This window comes from Sciurus vulgaris (genome assembly GCF_902686455.1).
Source record: "Sciurus vulgaris genome assembly, chromosome: 1".
NCBI classification, from domain to species: Eukaryota; Metazoa; Chordata; class Mammalia; order Rodentia; family Sciuridae; genus Sciurus; species Sciurus vulgaris.
This window is the reverse complement of record NC_136461.1, coordinates 169,154,556-169,174,154: the sequence shown is the minus strand read 5'-3', so window position 1 is coordinate 169,174,154 and position 19,599 is coordinate 169,154,556. Positions and strand designations below refer to the sequence as shown.

General features: G+C 38.5%; 1 protein-coding gene across 2 annotated transcripts in view; it reads left to right on the top strand.

Annotated features, from left to right (window-relative positions):
• The first annotated feature begins 7,230 nt into the window (after nt 1-7,230).
• RAD54B (RAD54 homolog B) overlaps nt 7,231-19,599 on the top strand; it is a 744,820-nt gene continuing 732,451 nt past the window's right edge. For both annotated transcript variants that reach the window (XM_079116907.1, XM_079116906.1), the window contains exon 1: nt 7,231-7,366. The gene's annotated coding sequence lies outside the window, so the exon portion shown is untranslated. The remainder of the gene's footprint in view (nt 7,367-19,599) is intronic.

Below are 19,599 nucleotides of genomic sequence, written 5' to 3'. Positions count from 1 at the left end.
GTGGAAAAGCAAAGATGTCTGTTGAGAAGTGGAGGGGGAAAGCTCACTTTCCATATAAATAAGGATATCCTTCCACTGGTACATTTTCAGATGAAGTGGACCCTGATGATGAAATGAATACTAAATAGTCACTATGAAGAAGAAATTGTAACTTAGAAGCTCTAGTTCTGCACTCAGTGCTGCTGTACTATGCATCCTGCAAGAGATATTGGGTGTTCAACTCCAGAACACTATAATAAATCAAATATCTCAATAGAGTGGGTTAAAAAATTTTTTGGCTCCCCAGTGCTTATAAGTTAAGTATTATATGGTATGATATCTTAAAAAAAAATGTAGATGCCTTAGTTTTAAAGTATTTGAAGCTGATGCACCTATAATGCAGCTACTAAGAAGACCGAGGCAGGAGGATGGCTTCAGCTCAGGAGTTGAAGCCAGTCTGAACAACATAGTGAGACTCTGTCTTAAAAAAATCTTTTTTTTAAATTGCTAAAAAATGCTATCATCTGAGCCTTGAGTTAGTCACAATCTTTTTTTTTTTTTTTTTTTTTTTTTTTACTGGTGGAGGTTTTTGCCTTATGTTGATGGATGCTGACTGATCAGAATGATATATTGAACAAATACACTAATTAAGGCATTGGGACAGAGATATTTGTGTAATGATTTCTAAGGTTTGCCTTTTAAACAAATATTAATCTCAATATTTAACAAAGTGACAGAGCTCTCAATAGCTGTTAAAAACACTGTTGGCACTTTATCACCTCTAGTAACTTCGCTGTTAATTCAAAATCTAAAAGGAGACCTAGTATGCTACTGTATTATTTAAAAGATTTGAACAGTGATTTTGTACTGTATAGCTTAAAAATCTAGAAGAAAGTATTCTGAATTTTTTGGCCCTAAAGAAATAATAAATATTTGAGGTGGTAGATATGCTTAACCTGCTCATACAATGTATAAATGTATGGAATTATCACATTGTAACCTTATTAATATGCACAATATTTGTGTTTTCAATCTATCAGTTAAAAAATAAATTTAACTAAAAAAAGCTAAATAGTATGCTTGTTCAAAATGTAAACCGTGGGGCTGGGGTTGTGGCTTAATGGTGGATCACTCACCTGGCATGTGTGAGGCACTGGATTCAATTCTCAGCATCACATATGAATAAGTAAATAAATAAATGTCCATCAACAACTAAAACAAAACAAAAAAAAATTTAAATGTAAACCTTGATCTGGTTGTGGTTGTGCATGCCTGCAATTCCAGCAACTTGGGAGGCTGAGGCAAGGAGGATCACAAATTTGAGGCTAGCCTGGGTAATTTAGCAAGATTCTGTCTTGAAATAAAAAGGGTTGGGCAATTAAAATTCAAAAAAATTTTTTCTTAAAAGGATTGTGGTAGGTGCCCTTGGATTCAGCTGCTAGTTTTTCAGGGTGTATGTAAAATAAACCTTGGTGCACAGGATACAGAGATTTATAGCTTTGGCAAAGCAGAGAAGAAAATGAACTAGGGTGGAGGAAAAGAACTAATATTGACTGAGTGCCTGTCCATGCTCGTGACTCATTTTACAGACCATCTGTGACATCTTTACTTAAGAACTCGTCCCCCAAAGACTACACTTTCAGGGATCATATCTATAGTTACTAGAGAAGTTTCTCAGGTCTTATAAAGTACGGGAAACCACCGGGGGCGTGGGGGTGGGGGAGGGGTGGGGGCAGTGTTCCCTCCTGAACTTGAAGCTGGCTCTTGCTGTTGCTTTACTGTATCTGTTTCTTTGCGGCTGATGATCGTTCTCTTCCTTACTTGAAGAGTGAGAGGGAGAGAATACTGAGTGGTTTTTGTTATGGGGGGAAAAAATCCTAAAAAAAGGAAGTAAGCATAATTACTTTTAGATTTGCTAGGGGAGTAAGTGCTTTTGCACTATCTTTGAGAAGTGAGCGGGTGTCGCAAGTTTCCGCCCTTGATTGAGCACTTCCACGTTTCTTTCTTTCTTTCTTTCTTTCTTTTTTTTTTTTTTTTTTTTTTAGTATTTATCCAGTTGTCAATGGACTTTTATTTTATTATTTATTTTTAAATGGTGCTGGGAATCGCACCCAGTGCAGTCGCTGTACCACTGAGCTACAACCCCAGCGACCCCCCAGGTCAGGACTTTAGGTCAGGACTGTTGTGATTTGGAGGAGGCCGGAGGGGGCTCCTGTCTGGAGGGACCTGTCCACCCGGCGCGGGCAGCCCAACCTGTTGGGCCGTGTCTCTCCAGGACCGCGCGGGGCTGCGGGGCGGCGGGACCCCAGGGCAGGAGGGCTTGGCAACCTCTCGGGGGCGGCAGAGGCGGCGGGGCAGCTAGGTTTGGAGGCGGGGTTCGGAGCAGGGCGCGGGCGGAGTCCAGCCGCAGCTCCCAGCGATCCGGTGAACGCTAGGAAGGAGGCGAGGTGAGCCGACCGCGTGCACCGGCTCGGCGGGGCCGGACCTCACAAAGCGATGGCTTTGCCAGGATTTGAAGTTTCCAAACAGATCATCCCTGTGGAAGATGTCTCCTCCAGCCTTTGTAAAACCACCCATCCGCTGGCTGATCTTGCCTGCCCTCTCCCGGAAGGAATTGATTGATCTTCTAAAGCTTGAGATTTATCTCATTGATGAAGATTTTGAGGTTTTTTTTTTTTTTTTTTTTTTTTTTCAGTTTGCATTAGACTAGACTGGAAGCAGGCAACCTTGAAGAAAGCACAAGCCTGTTGTGAGTGGGAGAGATGCCGTAGGAACCGCGGTGGTCACGTTCACTACCACAGGACCAGAAAAATAGATATATTTTTGGGCTGTGTGTGTGGGTTTTAAGTATTTTAAAATCAGAATACTTCAGAATCAGATCTATTAACTATACTGCTTATCCCAGAGTTGTGTAATTTGTAAATGTTTAACAGAACTCTTTGGAAACGTTCCTTTTATAATTCAGCAGGTGATGTCAAAAAAAGTATGTGTTATGTGCACTTAAAGGTTGATTCCTCATCAGTTACTACAGCACTGTTCTCTTGTTCAAGAGAGGTATTACCTCTCTTTATAAAAGCAGTTCTCTTTATAAAGGGTTATTGATGTTTGTGGATTCTAAAAAGTATGTTTATATAAATACCATATAAATAAAAATTGGATTTAACAAAACAATATGTATTTATTTACTTTTAATTTTTTGCAAATCAAAACAATATGAAATTGTAGATGGAAATGCTTCTGTTAAATTAGGTCTGCCAGTCAGGCAGTGGCACAGGCCTGTAATTCCAGCAGCTCAGGAGGCTGAGGCAGGAGGATCCCAAGTTCAAAGCCAGCAACTTAGTGAGGCCCTAAGCAACTCAGCGAAACCCTTTCTTTAGATCAAATATAAAAAGGTCTGAGGATGTGACTCGGTGGTTCAAGCTCCCTGGGTTCAATCCCTCCTACCAAAAAAAAAAAGGGTCTGCCACCAGTTTGTACCTTCATACACATTCAGAAATGCTTCCTTTGGCATTAGGTATGAATGGTTCTGAGTACTGCTACCAGTACTAAAGTGAACCAAAAATTTGTACTTAATGGTGTGAACTCTGAGAATCTATGTAAATGAAACTTTTTCTTACTATCTTCCCCAAATTATATGGTAATTTGTTTTTATGTACTGTTTATATACAGCAACATTTGCTCTGATTTTTAATTTTTTTTTGTACTTGTAGATGGATAGCATGCCTTTATTTTATTTAATATTTATGCGGTGCTGAGGATTGAACCCAGTGCCTCACACGTGCTAGGCAAGCCCTCTGCCACTGAGCTACAACCTTAGCCCCTGCTCTGAATTTTTGATGATGTTGGAACATTATCTGCAATTTTACTTACAAATAATAGAAATAGTACATCTTAATTTTTAAAACCCAATGTTAAACATTGAAAGAAGAAAAAAAAAAAGAAAGAAGAAAAGAAGAGTCGCCCCTTTGGGAAGGCTAAAGTAGTTGGGAGTTACTTGGAGTCCTAGCCTGTCTCGTCTCATACAAGGCACCTACGGAATAACTTTAGTGCAAAGTCCTTTTATCAGCTTGGATTTCCTTTTTTTTTTTTTTTTTTTTTGGCGTCTATAAATCTGAAAAACTTTGTGAGGTAAACTCAATGTTGACTGATAAGAAAATCATAAGTTAATGTTTTGACAAGCAGTCAAGGAGAGTGTTAGGTGACTCATTTCCTGACAGTACAGTATCTTTGCCTTGCTGAATTCTATGGATGGTGTACTCAGCTGCACTCTGAGCTATAGTCAAAAGGCAGGGTATAGTTGAAAGGTACGATGAGCATTATTTCCTGACAGCATCTGGAAAGGGAGGCACCAGTCCCTTTCAGTCCTTGGAATATCCTGCCTGTCAAGAATGGCAATATTTTGGGTGTGTTGTCATATTGTTCCTGGGAGAATAAAACATGTTGTTTATATAGCTGTGCTTAGAGAGAACAACTAGAAGCTAGTATCTCATCTCTCCTGTAATCTGCTCCATGCATCTTTTACCTTTGCTAATTTTAGTATGTATGCTTTCACTGTAATAAATCGCAATTGTGTGTATAGCAGCTTTTCTGAGTTCCAAGTCTTTCTAGCAAATCACTGAACCTGAGGGTGGTCTGGGAAACAACAATATGAGAGTAAAAGGGAGATGAGGTTAGAAAGGTTGTACAGGGATCAGACTATGAATTCTTTGAGTGCCATTTAAATAAGTTTATCACTTCAGTTTGAAGACAACTTGCAATACCATCAAACTTAAAGAAAATTTGACAGACCTCTATTGAAGTGTCTACAGTTTTAACTGAACAGAGCAACAGTGAAGTGGAAACAGGTCTTCACCTCCCATGTTTTACCTCTGTACCCTTTGTTAAAAGGGAAGCTGTTGCCCAATGGAGAAAGCCCCTCCAAACAGAGGATTTACACTCACCTAATGGAAGGTTCCACTGTGATAAGTAAAACTGGAAGTCTTATGAAAGATCCCTGGGTTTTAAAAACATTTTTAATACCTTTTTTTTTTTATATATGGTGCAGTGCCTCACACATGCCAGATAAGTGCTCTACCACTGAGCCACAATTCTAGCCCCAGATCCCTGAGTTTTAATGCAGAATAAACCTAGCTATCCTTTTTTTTTTTGTATTTTCAGTGTTCTTTTTTCCCCCAAAGATGAGTACAGAGCAATTAATTCAGTCAAGTTGGAAGGAAGTGTCAGATATACACTTAACATTTATTGAGTACCCTTTTGTGTACCTGGTACTGTGTAACTTACGTAGTAGCTTATTAGCATTGTAGCTTCTGGGCTCAGAATGTGGGATCATTCCTAAAAGCTTGCATTTTCCACTGGTAACATCGCTGAAAGCTCATTATTAATGCAAATTGTCAGCAATTGGGATCAGACCCATTGCTCCGTGTATGAGCAATCCCTCAGAGGATTCTGATGCTGATACTGGTGTGTGAAAATCAGATGTCAGTCTTTCTCTAATAGGGAGCAGTCACTAAGTGTTGATTTTCACACAACTCTTTATTCAACAAATATTTATTGAATGTCTTCTATGAGATGGTACTGTTTAGCTACACTTGCAGGAAACAAAAATTGCACTCACATAGCTTCAATTCTGAGAGTAATAGAAAAACAACAAAGTATATTAGGGAGTGTGAAGATAAACTATAAAGTAGGGTAAGGAGTAGAGTATGAGACAAGAGAGTAATGGTTGGTCATATAAGGCTTCTTGAATAAGGATTACCTATAATCTAGATGAAGTGAGTAACTGGGTGCAAATCTGGAAGAAGAATGTCCCAGGCCACCTTCAAACAATCTGTTTTAGGTTTTCTGGATTTTCCAGATGACATTAAGGTAGGCTGCAGACACTATGAGGGCAGGTTGTTTCCTAGTCATAGTAAAATACATTTATATTAAGTAAAAAACATGATGCAGAACAAATATATACATGAACATTTCCAGAGTTCAAGTGGATATACAGTTTTCTTTAGAGGCATGTCAATACATTTCACAGCACTACAAACATCCAAGGCATCTGAGAAGTTTACAGTGGTCCACAGTATTGCAGGAGAGAATAAAATAAAATAAAATAAAGTAGCTGTGGATCACTACGAGCTAATTAGATAAATCAAGTTCCAATATCACCCTTTGGATTAAAGTGCTCTAATAGAACCAAGGGTGCAGTCAGCACAATCCAGAAAAGGGATTCTGCTGCCATTCATCTTGCTTCCTGCCCTCACTGTAAAGAGGGCATATGCAGAAGAGATTCTCCATTTAATAACTGCCACCATCTCAACCCATGCCCACTCTTACTTTTTTATTTTTGGTCCCAGCCCAGGTTTATGAGCCCTGGGCAGGTCTCAGATGGCAACTCTTGTAATCCTGGCCCCAGCAACTGCTAACAGCACAACTGAAGCTATGAATGTCTCTTTAGGATTGGAAAAAGTCCTGAGGGGCAGTAGTTCTTTAAGCACTTTTTCCTTTTATTAGATGCTGTCATACTGTTGTTACTTTACACATTTACATTCGTCTTTAAAATTATATTTCTGCAAAGACCTTATTTCCAAACTATTTACATCCTATCTGCAGTGTAAGAATTCTCATCATTTCACATCTCCATTAAACCCTCATTTTTTTTTTTTTAGTTTCTTAATTTTTGTCAAGCTGTTAAATAAAATCCAATAAATGACCTTTGACCACTTTCTATTCTTTCAGACATGCCTTTCTAATTCCACATTTCTCAGGACTGGCCAACTATGTCATTGTTTTGGAAGGTGCTCAGTAAATACCCATTGAATGATGTCACTTCCCTGATTAAAATCCTTTAATGCTTTTCCAAGTCCGCAGCAGGTCCCCTTTTGTAAGGGTCAAGTAATTACTTACTCATCTTTATATTCCCAGAATTTAACAAGGACTTTAAAAAATATCTTTTGAATGAAGGCATGAGTTTAACGACGGGTGCGTTTCTATGATTGCTCTTTTATACTGAATTACAACTTATTACCTGCCCACATACGCTGTGAGGTCTGTAACCTCAGCCTCTACATCTGTGTCATCAAAAAAATCAGTATTTTCTGTTTTGAACTGTAAACAGGAGACAAACTTCCAAGTCTTTAGAGGGAAGCGCAAAGGCACAGGCGCAGTGACATAGCAAGGTCGTCCAATCAGTGGGCCGGACGACGCGCCGGAGCGGAGAGGTAGTGCGCACGCGCGACGCCTCACTCGCGATTGGCTGCGTGAAGGCGGGATGCTTGAGCTCCTGTGGCAGTGAGGGGTTTGCCGTCCGCCCGCGGTTTGCTTCTTAGATCGGGCGAGCAGTTTGTTAGATTGTTGCCGGTGTGTCGCTGGAGGGGTAGGCCTGAGGCTGCGACAGCCGGTGAGCATATGCGGGACAGAGTGGGGAATGGCGCCAGGCGGGCCGCTGAGGGGGAAGGAGGGCTTTGGGAGCGACTACGGCCGACTCGCGCGGGTCTCGGAGCCTCGGTCTGAAGTGCGAAAGTCACCCTGGCTGCTGGCCCGGGGGGCGGAGGCCGGGCGGCTGGCGGTGGGGTGGTGAGGGCGGGCGTTTGTGTGGAGACTCCCGGTAGGGGCGGTTCCGCCGCAGAGCCCGCGGGAGCGTGCGGGCTCCGGTGCGTTGGGGTTTCTTTCCTACGCGGTGGAGCCGCTTTCCCAGGCCTGGCGGTGAAAGTTCCGCCAGCGCTCCGTAGGGTGTCAGTGCAAACGAGGTGTAAGAACGAGCGCCTTCCAAAAGGGCTTTTACCCAGCCACAGCTCAGGTCACGCCCCTCCCCCCCCCCCTTTTAAAGCCCTTTAAATTAATTACTATCTGGAGATTTTGTAGCAGATGTAGCGAAATCACAAAGTCAAGGGAGCTCGTAAGGCCTGAAGAGAAATAATTATCATCAAACGTAGCTGCAAGTCAAAAAGCAGGATCAATGGGGGTGTGTGTGGGGGTGAGGGAGTCTGTTGCTGGCTGTTGGCAGAGTTGTATTATTTATATGATTGCATCCTAGAGGTTTGATGGTTGCAACCTCCTCCCACCCCCATACAAATCCAAAGGATCCCATAGAGTTTGGTCATGATCCTGTATGCAGAACTATATTCTTTTCTATCCCCCTCATGGGACGGGACCTTTAACGTAGCTACTCTAGTAGGACCTTATGTATTAAACCCCTAATAATAATTATAGTGGAAATACTACATATAACACTGAGTGCTACTAGGAGTCAAGTTTTGTTCTAAGTACTTTAAGTATTTAATCCTCCCAACAGGCCTGTGTGTGAATAACGTATTCACTTATAGATAAGGAGACTGAGGCACAAAGAGACTCACAGTGCAAGAGTACATTCTAGGAAGTGTCAGTCTAGATTTTTATTTAGGCATTTGCATTCAAAACTTTGTTCTTGGGTGTGCGTGAGGGGCGTTGGGGAAAAACACAACTTTTGCTCCAAAGGAAATAAGAGAGTTTTTTTCTAAGCCAAATATGTGTGACCAAGGCCAGGGAACAGATTCAGGTTACCCTGAATTACGTGCTCCACTGAGGAAGAGTATATAGTCACAGAACAAAAGAAAGTATTAAATCAGTGCATTTACCAAATACGTTGGTGTAAACCTCAGGTGGGCAAAAGCAGAGATAGGGGAATCTTTTTTTATAAGTTTTAGATGTTATAACTTTTTTTTTTTTTTTGCGGTGCTGGGGATCAAACCTAGGGCCTTGTGCATGCAAGGCAAGCACTCTACCAACTGAGCTATCTTCCCAGCCCCCATCCTTTTTAAAAAATATTTTATTTTGAGATAGAGTCTCGCTAAGTTGCTGAGGCTGACTTTGAATTTGCAATCCTCTGGCCTCAGCCTCCTGAGCTACTGGGATTATAGGCATGTGCCACCATGCTGGCAGTTATAATGCTCTTAACTTTAGGGTTGGTGGAAGCTGCAGATCTGATAAGCTTAATGATAGATTTAAAGATTTTTACATAGTAGTCATGAGAATTGTTAGTTATACAAAGAGGTTGATGGTAAATGGCCATTAAAAGATATGAAAGCTGGTCGAGATAGCTCATGCCTATAAGCCCCAGCTGCTTGGGAGACTGGGACAGGTGGATGACAAATTCCAGGCTAGCCTGAGCAATTTACCAGACCCTGTCTCAAAATATATAGAAAAGTGTTGGGGATATACTCAGGGGTAGAGCTCAGAGTTCAATTCCCAGTGCAACAACAGTAACAGCAACAACAACCAAAAAGAGGCTAAGGACTAAATAAGAATTTTGGATCTCAATCTATAACATTCTGCCTTTTCATAGTGTTCTAGTCAGCTCTCTGATGGAGACGCAGATTTAAAGAGTTATGCCAGCAATTTTTATTTACATATATCTTATTATACCTGATAGTATGTAACCATTATTCTTTGTATTCAGGAAAGCTACAGAAACTAAGACATCTACTAGCTTTTCCAGGTTGCAATCCACAGTTGCAAAGTGCAATGTTAGGAACTTTGGCTCTCAAGAAAGTCCATTGTTTAAAGTTACTGTAAACCGGAGTTAAAGTTACAGGAACCGGAGAAGTGGAGCTGGTGAAATATTGTGGTTGTCTAGCACAAGAATTCCTCTATTCCCAGGAGCTGTGTGCCTGAGATCAAGGTCAGAGTTGATAGGACTCTTGCACAGAGCCTCCTCATGCAGGGCATTGCCACAGCAGCTAAGCATCTTGTGCCCTTGCATAGAAACATTTCCAGGCACCAGGCATGCCACAGCCATGTGGTCATCAGAGACCCCCAATCTCAGTCACTGCTCTCCTGTCCTGTCACTGCTCTGAACATTACATTTCATCATATACGTACATATATACTTTAATATACACAATGAAGTTGTATTTAGCTATAAAGGATGAAATTATGTCATTTACTAAAGAATGAATGGAACCCAAGAACATTACATTAAGAAAAACAAACCAAACTCAGGTTAAGGGTCAGATGTTTTCTCTCTTGTGGAAGCTAGAGAAGAAAAAGGAAAAGAAAAGTGACTGATCTCATAAAAGTAGAAGGGAAATCAGTAGATGGGAGGGATGAGGGGAGGAAAAGGGGAAACACTCAGGAATGATATCTGCCAAATTATATTGTTATATGATGCATGTACAAATAAGTAACAATGATTCCACCATTATATATAACTATAATGTGCTAAAATGTAAAGAGGAAAGCTGTGCCTGCACCTGTCCAAATGCATCTCCAGGCTACCTCGCCTTGCCTTGCCTGCCTTGCCTATCTGTCCTGCTGCTCCACCACAGGCACCCGGTTGGCTTTAATGCCATCTAGAATAATAGTTTACTAGTAGACACATGATTATTTTATTTCAGTTACGAAATAGTTAACTAAGAGCAGTAAGTTTTTATCTGAACTTCTCATTTCACTTGACAATTAAGTAACTGTATAAATGCAGGGTCTACATTTACTCATTTTATTGCAGTTAGCTTATGTCATTTTCAAATTCATATCATGCTAGGGGTGTGACTTTTTTTAAGTGCTACGTTTAAGTGGTTACAAATCATTTTTTTTTATAATTTGCTCTAAGATTGTGCTAATGGGCATCTATTTTATCCTTGAATAAGAAACTGTAGAAAGTCACCTCCACTCTAATCCCTTAAACTATACAGAGACATATCAGATAGTTAGTTCATCATTTTGACATTGCTGAAATTGAGAAATGTCCAATTATCAATGACTGGCTGCATTTTTTTTCTTGGGTACATAAAATAATGCTATAGCTTACAGTTGATGGCATTTTAGATTTAATGAAATATGATAATTAAAAATCTAATAGGCTGGGCATGGTGATGCATGCTTGTAATCCCAGTGACTCAGGAGGCTAAGGTAGGAGGATCTTGAGTTCAAAGCCAACCTCAGCAATGGTGAGGTGCTGAGCAGCTCAGTCGAGACCCTGTCTCTAAATAAAATACAAAATAGGGCTGGGAATGTGGCTCAGTGGTCAAGTGCCCCTGAGTTCAATCTCCAGTATACCCCTCACCAAAAAAAATAAAAATGAAAAAAAAGTGAAGTACTTTTTTATAAAGGTAATATTCCCATTGTAGAAAATTGAAATATAAAAAAAATTCAGAAGAAAATAAAAATTACTGGTTATTCTAACACCTAGAAATGATGTCCTAGCATGTGGTTTTCTAGTCTTTTTGAAAGATTGTATATTATAATATGTATTATATCTAATTTATATATTATAGCTAATTTATGGTAGTATAATTTGCATTGTCAGGCATATGCTTTTTTTTTTTTTTGCAGTGCTGGGGATTGAATCCAGGGCCTTGTATATACTAGGCAAGTGTTCTACCATACCCCAGCTCTAGTTAGGTATAATGTTTTATGAGTTTCTGTATACAGTTGATTACATATCCCTGTAACCATTCTATAATCTCATATAGATTATCACTCTAGAAAGTTCTCTTATGCTTTGTTTTCTAGTCCTTTTCTTTTTACTTTTTTTCCTTTTTAAAAAATTGAAATGAGACTGAGCATGTTTTATGGCCATGGTATATCAAAAACATTTATGTCATTAAACATTCTTTTAAAGTGTGATTCTATCCTCTCTCCCAATTAATGACTGTAGAATTGTTCATATAACAAATACTGAATGCCTTTTATGTTTGGTAGTGATGAATGGACTACAGGTTGAGTATTACTTATCTGAAATGTTTGGGATCAGAAGTATTTCAGATTTTGGATTTTGAATTTTGAAATGTTTGCCTATACATAATAAGATATCTTGGGAATGAGACACAAGTCTTAACATGAAGTTCTCTGATGTTTCATGTAACCATAGATAATCTGAAAGTACTATACAATTTTCTTTTTCTTTTTTGTATTCCTTTTTTGATCATGGCCTCCCTTAAGAGAGGTCAGCTATGGAATTTTCACAATGGTGGTTCTCAAAGTTTCAGATTTTGGAGTATTTTGGATTCATATTTTGGATTAGGAATGATTAACTTGTATAAAACTTTGTACTTGACGGTTCAGGAGAAACAATAGTAATTTTATTGTAGTGTGGAAAGTGCTTGTATTATGCACACTTTAGAGGTTTTTCTCATCCATTTTTGCGGTGGGAAGTATACTCAGAGGTAAGTGTTATAAAAGATAAGGTGGAATTGCTGGGCATGGTGACAGACATCTGTAATGCAGTGATCTGGAAGGCTGAGGCAGGAGGGTTGCAAATTCAAAACCATCCTCATCTATTTAGAGGCCCTAAGCAACTTATTGAGACCTATCTCAAAAAAATAAAAAGGGCTGGGAATGTGACTTAGTGGTTAAGTGCCCCTGGGTTTATTCCATGGTACAGAAACAAAAAATAAACAAACACCCTCCCACACAAGGTAGAATTAATCAGGCAAAGAAAAATCAGAAAAAAAATTTCCAACATCATGTAGGGGAAAATTTGTTCAAAGATCTAGAGGAAAAGAGTATGACTAGTTTTAGTTGCAATAATAACTCAAGAGTAAATGAATAGAGTGTATTCTATTATGTGGGTGGGTGTACCATAATTTATCTATTACCATGTTATTCACATAGATTTCCTTTTTTTTTCTGCTATAAGTAATACTAGCAGATTATCCTTATGCATAATTCTGTGAATGTATTTTTTAAAAATATTTGGTTCTGGGTATCAAACCCAGGGACTGCTAAACCACACCCCTATACGTTTTTCATTTTTAGACGGGGTCTTGCTAAGTTGCTAGGCTAGTCTCGAGATTGTGATCTTCAACTTCCCAAGTTGGTGGTATGTGCCACTGTGCCAAGCTTGAATGTGCTTTTGATATTTTCTTAGGGTAAATTACCAGAAATGGAATTTCTGGGTTGAAAAAATAATTTTGGTAGACATGGCTTATCTTGTTTAGTGTTTCATGAAATTGCAGAGAATCAGTGCTACTATCCTTACATGATGTATGTATGTGATGTCCTTGTCTTCTGTTTCCCCTTCTAGTCCTAGTGGAAATAATATTAAACCCAGGGCCGCTGAGCTATATCCCCAGTCTTTATATTTTATTTTTATTTTGATACGGTCTTGCTGAGTTGTTGAGGCTGGCTTTGAACTTTGATCCTATTGCCTCAGCCCCTGAAGTCACTGAATAACTGGCTTGTGCTACCATCTTGATTTGCATTTTAAAAAATTCTATTATTTTAAAGGAAATAGGGTAACTAATTGAATGATAAACATGTCTTGGTAGGATTTTATTCATCCATTCATTCAAAAAGATTTGTTAATGATTGCAGTGTATCTGGCATTGTGATTCATACTGATTTTCTATTTTTTTCTTGGTACTAGGGTTTGAACCCAGGGGCATTTAACCACTGAGCTCATCCCCAGACCGCTTCTTTTATTATCATTTTGAGACAGGGTCTTCCTAAGTAGCTGAGGCTGGCTTGGTTTTTTTTTTTTTTTTAATTATTTTTTGTTTTTTAATTGTTGATGGACCTTAATTTTATTCATTTATTTATATGTGGTTCTGAGAATTGAACCCAGTGCCTCAGGCACTCTACCACTGAGCCACAATCCCAGCCCTGAGGCTACCTTTGAACTTGCCATTGCCATCTTTCTGCCTCAGCCTCCTGAATTGCTGGGATCACAGGCATGTGCCATCATGCCCGGCTTGTACTGCTTTTTTGGAATGATGAAGAAAACAGTCATGATTACTACCCTCATGTGGTTTAAGCTACATGCTTTGTGTGTGTGTGTGTGTGTGTTTCCTTAATTATGTTTCCTTAGATATTCAAATTTTTATTTAAATTAAAGATAATACTAGGATTATATAATCTGTTGTATTATCCAAATGGAAATAATAATATGCTCAAGTTCACATCTTTCATTTTAACCTATGAATTCTTTTTAAAAGCCCTTTATTAAAAGCATACTAGCTGTTGAACTTGTTTTCTAAGTCTTATTACATGTTTGTTCTCTTACCTTTTATAATATATCATTGCTGTAATAATGAGCTGTTTTTAGTGAATGTTGATCCATCGTGGGGGGTGACTAGGGAAGAATGAAGGAATTTTGGATTATGCAGAGAGGAGTGAGGGGAGCGGGGTTGGTGGGGTTGGGAAGGATGGTAATGAGACAGATATTATTACCCTATATACCTCTGTGGAAAAAAAAAAAAAAAATCCATTCCAGGGGGAAAAAAAAAGGAAGGGGCAAAAACTTCCTTCTATAATAGTTATGCTTGTGATGTTTAATGTTCTGTTCCAGAATACATACAAACTTTTGGGGGTGTAGCTATGTTTATGGCATTGATTGTGGTAATAGTTTTACAGGTGTATGTTTACTCCCAAACTCATCAAGTTTTTTCCTTTTATTTATTTATTTTTTATTATTTTTTTTCAAAAACATTTTTGATGAAAATATGTCTTGATCAGTAACATAACAAAAGTCAGAAAAAAAATCATCTCCAAATAAAATTTCATTCAGTTCCACAAATATTTTTGTGAAGTAGTCACTGTGAAAGGAGCAGTAAAGAACATGTCAGCTATAATCCCTTTATATAAGAAGCATATATGGTTTTTTTAAAATTAAAATATTTTTTATTTTTACAGACATTTTGATTCATTGTACACAAATGGGTTACAGTTTTTTGTTTCTATTGTTGTACACAATGTATATTCATGCCATTCATGTAATCATACATGTATATAGAGTAATACTGTCTGTTTCATTCTACTGTTTTTCCATTCCCACCCCCTCCCACCCCTTTTTCCTCTCCACCATCCAAAGTTCCTTCATTCCCCCCCCCCCCCCCATCTCCCCATCTCCCATCGTTATATATTGTCATGCACTTATCAGAGAAAACATTCCACCTTTGGTTTTTTGGGTTTGGCCTATTTCACTTAGCATGATATTTTCCAACTTCATCCGTTTACCAGCAAATGCCATAATATTATTATTCTTATGACTGAATAATATTCCATTGTGTATATATACCACAGTTTCTTTATCCATTTGTCAATCGAAGGACATCTAGGTTGGTTCCACAATCAAGCTATTGTGAATTGAGCTGCTATGAACATTGATGTGGCTGCATCTCTGTAGTGTGCTGATTTTTAAGTCCCTTGGGTATAAACCGAGAAGTGGGATAGCTGGGTCAGTGGTGGATCCATTCCAAGCTTTCTGAGGAATCTCCATATAGCTTTCCAGAGTGGCCGTGCTAATTTGCAACTCTACCAGCAATGTATGAGTGTGCCTTTTTCCCCCCATCTGCATCAACACTTATTATTGCTTGTGTTCTTGATAATAGCCATTCTAATTGGAGTTAGATGAAATCTTAGGGTGGTTTTAATTTGCATTTCTCTAATTACCAGGGGTGAAGAGCACTTTTTCATATATTTGTTGATCACCTATATATCTTCTTCTGTGAAGTGTCTGCCCATTTTCTTAGCCCATTTATTGATTGGGTTCTTTGTATTTTTGGTGTAAAGTTTTTTAAGTTCTTTATAAACTTTGGAGATGAGTGCTCTGTCTGAAGTGTGTGTGGAAAAGATTTTCTCCCACTCTGTAGGCTCTCTTCACATTATTGATTGTTTCCTGTGCTGAGAAAAAGCTTTTTAGTTTGAATCTATCCCATTTATTTATTCTTGCTTTTATTCCTTGCGCTATGGGGGTCTTGTTAAGGAAGTCTGGTCCTAAGCCAACATGATGGAGATTTATGCCTACTTTTTCTTGTACTTGGTGAAGGGTCTCAGATCTAATTCCTAGATCCTTGATCCATTTTGAGTTAAGTTTTGTACAGGGTGAGGGATAGGGGTTTAGTTTAATTTTACTGCATATGGATTTCCAATTTTCCCAGCACCATTTGTTGAAGAGGCTATCTTTTCTCCATTGTAAGTTTTTGGCACCCTTGTCTAGTATGAGGTTACTGTACTTATGAGGGTATGTCTCTGTGTCTTCTATCCTGTACCATTGATCTACCTGTCTATTTTAGTGCCAGTACCAAGCCGTTTTTGTTACTTTTGCCCTATAGTAGAGTTTAAGGTCTGGTATAGTGATACCTCCTGCATCACTCTTCCTGTCATTATTTTTTGACAGTGATAAATATTTAAAACATTTTTTTAATCTTGTATATGGGGTAATAATGTCTGTCTCAATCTATCATCCTTCCCATCCCCACCTGCCCCACTGCTCCCCTCACTCCCCTTTGTATAATCCTTCATTCTTCCTTGCCCAACCCCACTATGGATCAGCATCCACTTATCAGAGAAAAAATTTGGCCTTTGGTTTTTTTAGGTTTGTCTTATTTCACTTAGCTTGATATTCTCCGACTCCATCCATTTACCAGCAAATGCCATAATTTCATTCTTCTTTAAGGCTGAATACTATTCCATTGTGTATATGTACCACATTTTATTTATCCATTCATCTGATGAAGGGCATCTAAGCTCATTGTATAGTTTACCTATCATGAATTGAGCTGCTGTAAACATTGATGTGGCTGCATCACTGTAGTATGCTGATTTTAAGTCCTTTGGTATAAGCAGAGGCGTGGGATAACCTTAAATGGTGGTTCCATTCCAAGTTTTCTGAGGAATTTCCATAATGCTTTCCAAAGTGGTTGTACCAGTCTGCATTGTTACCAACAATATATGAGTGTACCTTTATCCCTACATCCTTGCCAACACTTATTATTGATTGTATTCTTATTTTTTCACTTTATGTAACTTTATTTTTTTTATTTTAATTGAAAATCATAAATTTACATAGGGCAATATTGTTTGATTCATTCTGTTATTTTTTCCCTTTCCTCCCACCCCTCCAACCCCTCTTTTCCCTCTATACAGTCCTTCCTTCCTCCATTCTTACCACCCACCTTATCCCTAACCCTAAACCTAACCCTAACCCTAACGCTAACCCCTTCTACCCCCCCTTATATGTCCTTATCCGCTTATCAGCGAGATCATTCGTCCTTTAGTTTTTTGAGATTGGCTTATCTCACTTAGCATGATACCCTCCAATTTCATCCATTTGCCAGAAAATGCCATGATTTTATCATTCTTCATGGTGGAGTAATATTCCATTGTATATATATATGCCACATTTTTTTTATCCATTCATCAACTGAAGGGCATCTAGGTTGGTTCCACAATCTGGCTATGGTGAATTGAGCAGCTATGAACATTGTTGTGGCTGTATCTCTGTAGTATGCTTATTTTAAGTCGTTTGGGTATAGGCCAAGGAGTGGGATAGCTGGGTCAAATGGTGGTTTCATTCCAAGCTTTCTGAGGAATCTCCATACTGCTTTCCAGAGTGGCTGCACTAATTTGCAACCCCACCAGCAATGTATGAGTGTACCTTTTTCCCCACATCCTCTTCAACACCTATTGTTGCTTGTGTTCTTGATGATTGCCATTCTAATTGGGTGAGATGAAATCTTAGGGTAGTTTTGATTTGAATTTCTCTTATTACTAGAGATGTTGAACATTTTTTCATATATCTGTTGATTGCTTGTACATCTTCTTCTGTGAAGTGTCTGTTCATTTCCTTAGCCCATTTGTTGATTGGATTATTTGTATTCTTGGTGTAGAGTTTTTTGAGTTCTTTATAGAGTCTGGAAATTAGAGCTCTATCTGAAGTATGAGTGGCAAAGATATTCTCCCACTCTGTAGGCTCTCTCTTCGCATTGCTGATAGTTTCCTTTGCTGAGAGAAAGCTTTTTAGTTGGAATCTATCCCAGTGGTTGATTCTAGTTTTTATTTCTTGTGCTATGGGAGTCCTGTTAAGGAAGTCTGATCCTAAGCCAACAAGTTGAAGGTTTGGGCCTACTTTTTCTTCTGTAAGATGCAGGGTCTCTGGTCTGATTCCGAGGTCCTTGATCCATTTTGAGTTGAGTTTTGTGCAGGGTGAGAGATAGGGATTTAGTTTCATTCTGTTGCATATGGATTTCCAGTTTTCCCAGCACCATTTGTTGAAGAGGCTATATCTTTTCTCCATTGCATATTTTTGGCCCCTTTGTCTAGTATGAGAAAATTGTATTTATTTGGGTTTGTGTCCGTGTCCTCTATTCTATACCATTGATCTACCTGTCTATTTTGGTACCAATACCATGCCGTTTTTGTTACTATTGCTTTGTAATAGAGTTGAAGATCTGGTATTGCGATACCCCCTGATTCGCTCTTTCTACTGAGGATTGCTTTAGCTATTCTGGGTTTCTTAGTCTTCCAAATGAATTTCATAATTGCTTGCTCTATTTCTGTAAGGTACGTCATTGGGATTTTAATTGGAATTTCATTGAATCTGTATAGCACTTTTGGTAGTGTGGCCATTTTGACAATATTAATTCTACCTATCCAAGAACATGGGAAATCTTTCCATCTCCTAAAGTTTTCTTTAATTTCTTTCTTTAGTGTTGTATAGTTCTCATTGTAGAGGTCTTTCACCTCTTTTGTGAGATTGATTCCCAAGTATTTTATTTTTTTCGAGGCTATAGTGAATGGGGTAGTTTTCCTAATTTCTCTTTCTGAAGATTCATCACTTATGTATAAGAATGCATTGGATTTATGAGCATTGATCTTGTAACCTGCTACTTTACTGAATTCACTTATGAGTTCTAAGAGTTTTCTGGTGGAATTTCCAGGTTTCTCTAAATATATAATCATGTCATCAGCGAACAGGGATAGTTTGAGTTCTTCTTTTCCAATTCGTATCCCTTTAATTTCTTTGGTTTGTCTAACTGCTCTGGCTAGAGTCTCAAGAACGATATTGAATAGAAGTGGTGAAAGAGGGCATCCCTGCCTTGTTCCAGTTTTTAGGGGGAATGCTTTCAGTTTTTCACCATTTAGAATGATATTGGCCATGGGCATAGCGTAGATGGCCTTTACAATGTTAAGGAATGTTCCCACTACCCCAATTTTCTCTAGTGTTTTGAGCATGAAGGGATGCTGTATTTTATTGAATGCTTTTTCTGCATCGATTGAAATAATCATGTGATTCTTAACTTTTAGTCTGTTGATATGGTGAATGACATTTATTGATTTCCTGATGTTGAACCAACCTTGCATCCCTGGGATAAAACCCACTTGATCGTGGTGCACTATCTTTTTAATATATTTTTGTATGCGATTTGCTAAAATTTTGTAGAGAATTTTTGCATCGATGTTCATTAAGGATATTGGTCTGAAATTTTCTTTCCTCCATGTGTGTCTGTCTGGTTTAGGTATCAGGGTGATGTTGGCTTCATAGAATGAGTTTGGGAGGGTTCCCTCCTATTTTATGGAATACTTTGAGAAGTATTGGAATGAGTTCTTCTTTAAAGGTTTTGTAGAACTCAGCTGAGAACCCATCTGGTCCCGGACTTTTCTTTGTTGGTAGGCTTTTGATGACCTCTTCTATTTCATTGCTTGAAATTGATTTATTTAAGTTGTATATGTCCTCCTCATTCAGTTTAGGTAATTCATATGTCTCTAGAAACTTGTTGATGTCTTCGAGGTTTTCTGTTTTGTTGGAGTATAGATTTTCAAAATAGCTTCTAATTATGTTTTGTATTTCACTTGTGTCTGTTGTGATATTTCCTTGTTCATTCCTAATTTTAATAATTTGAGTTTTCTCCCTCTTTCTCTTTGTTAGTGTGG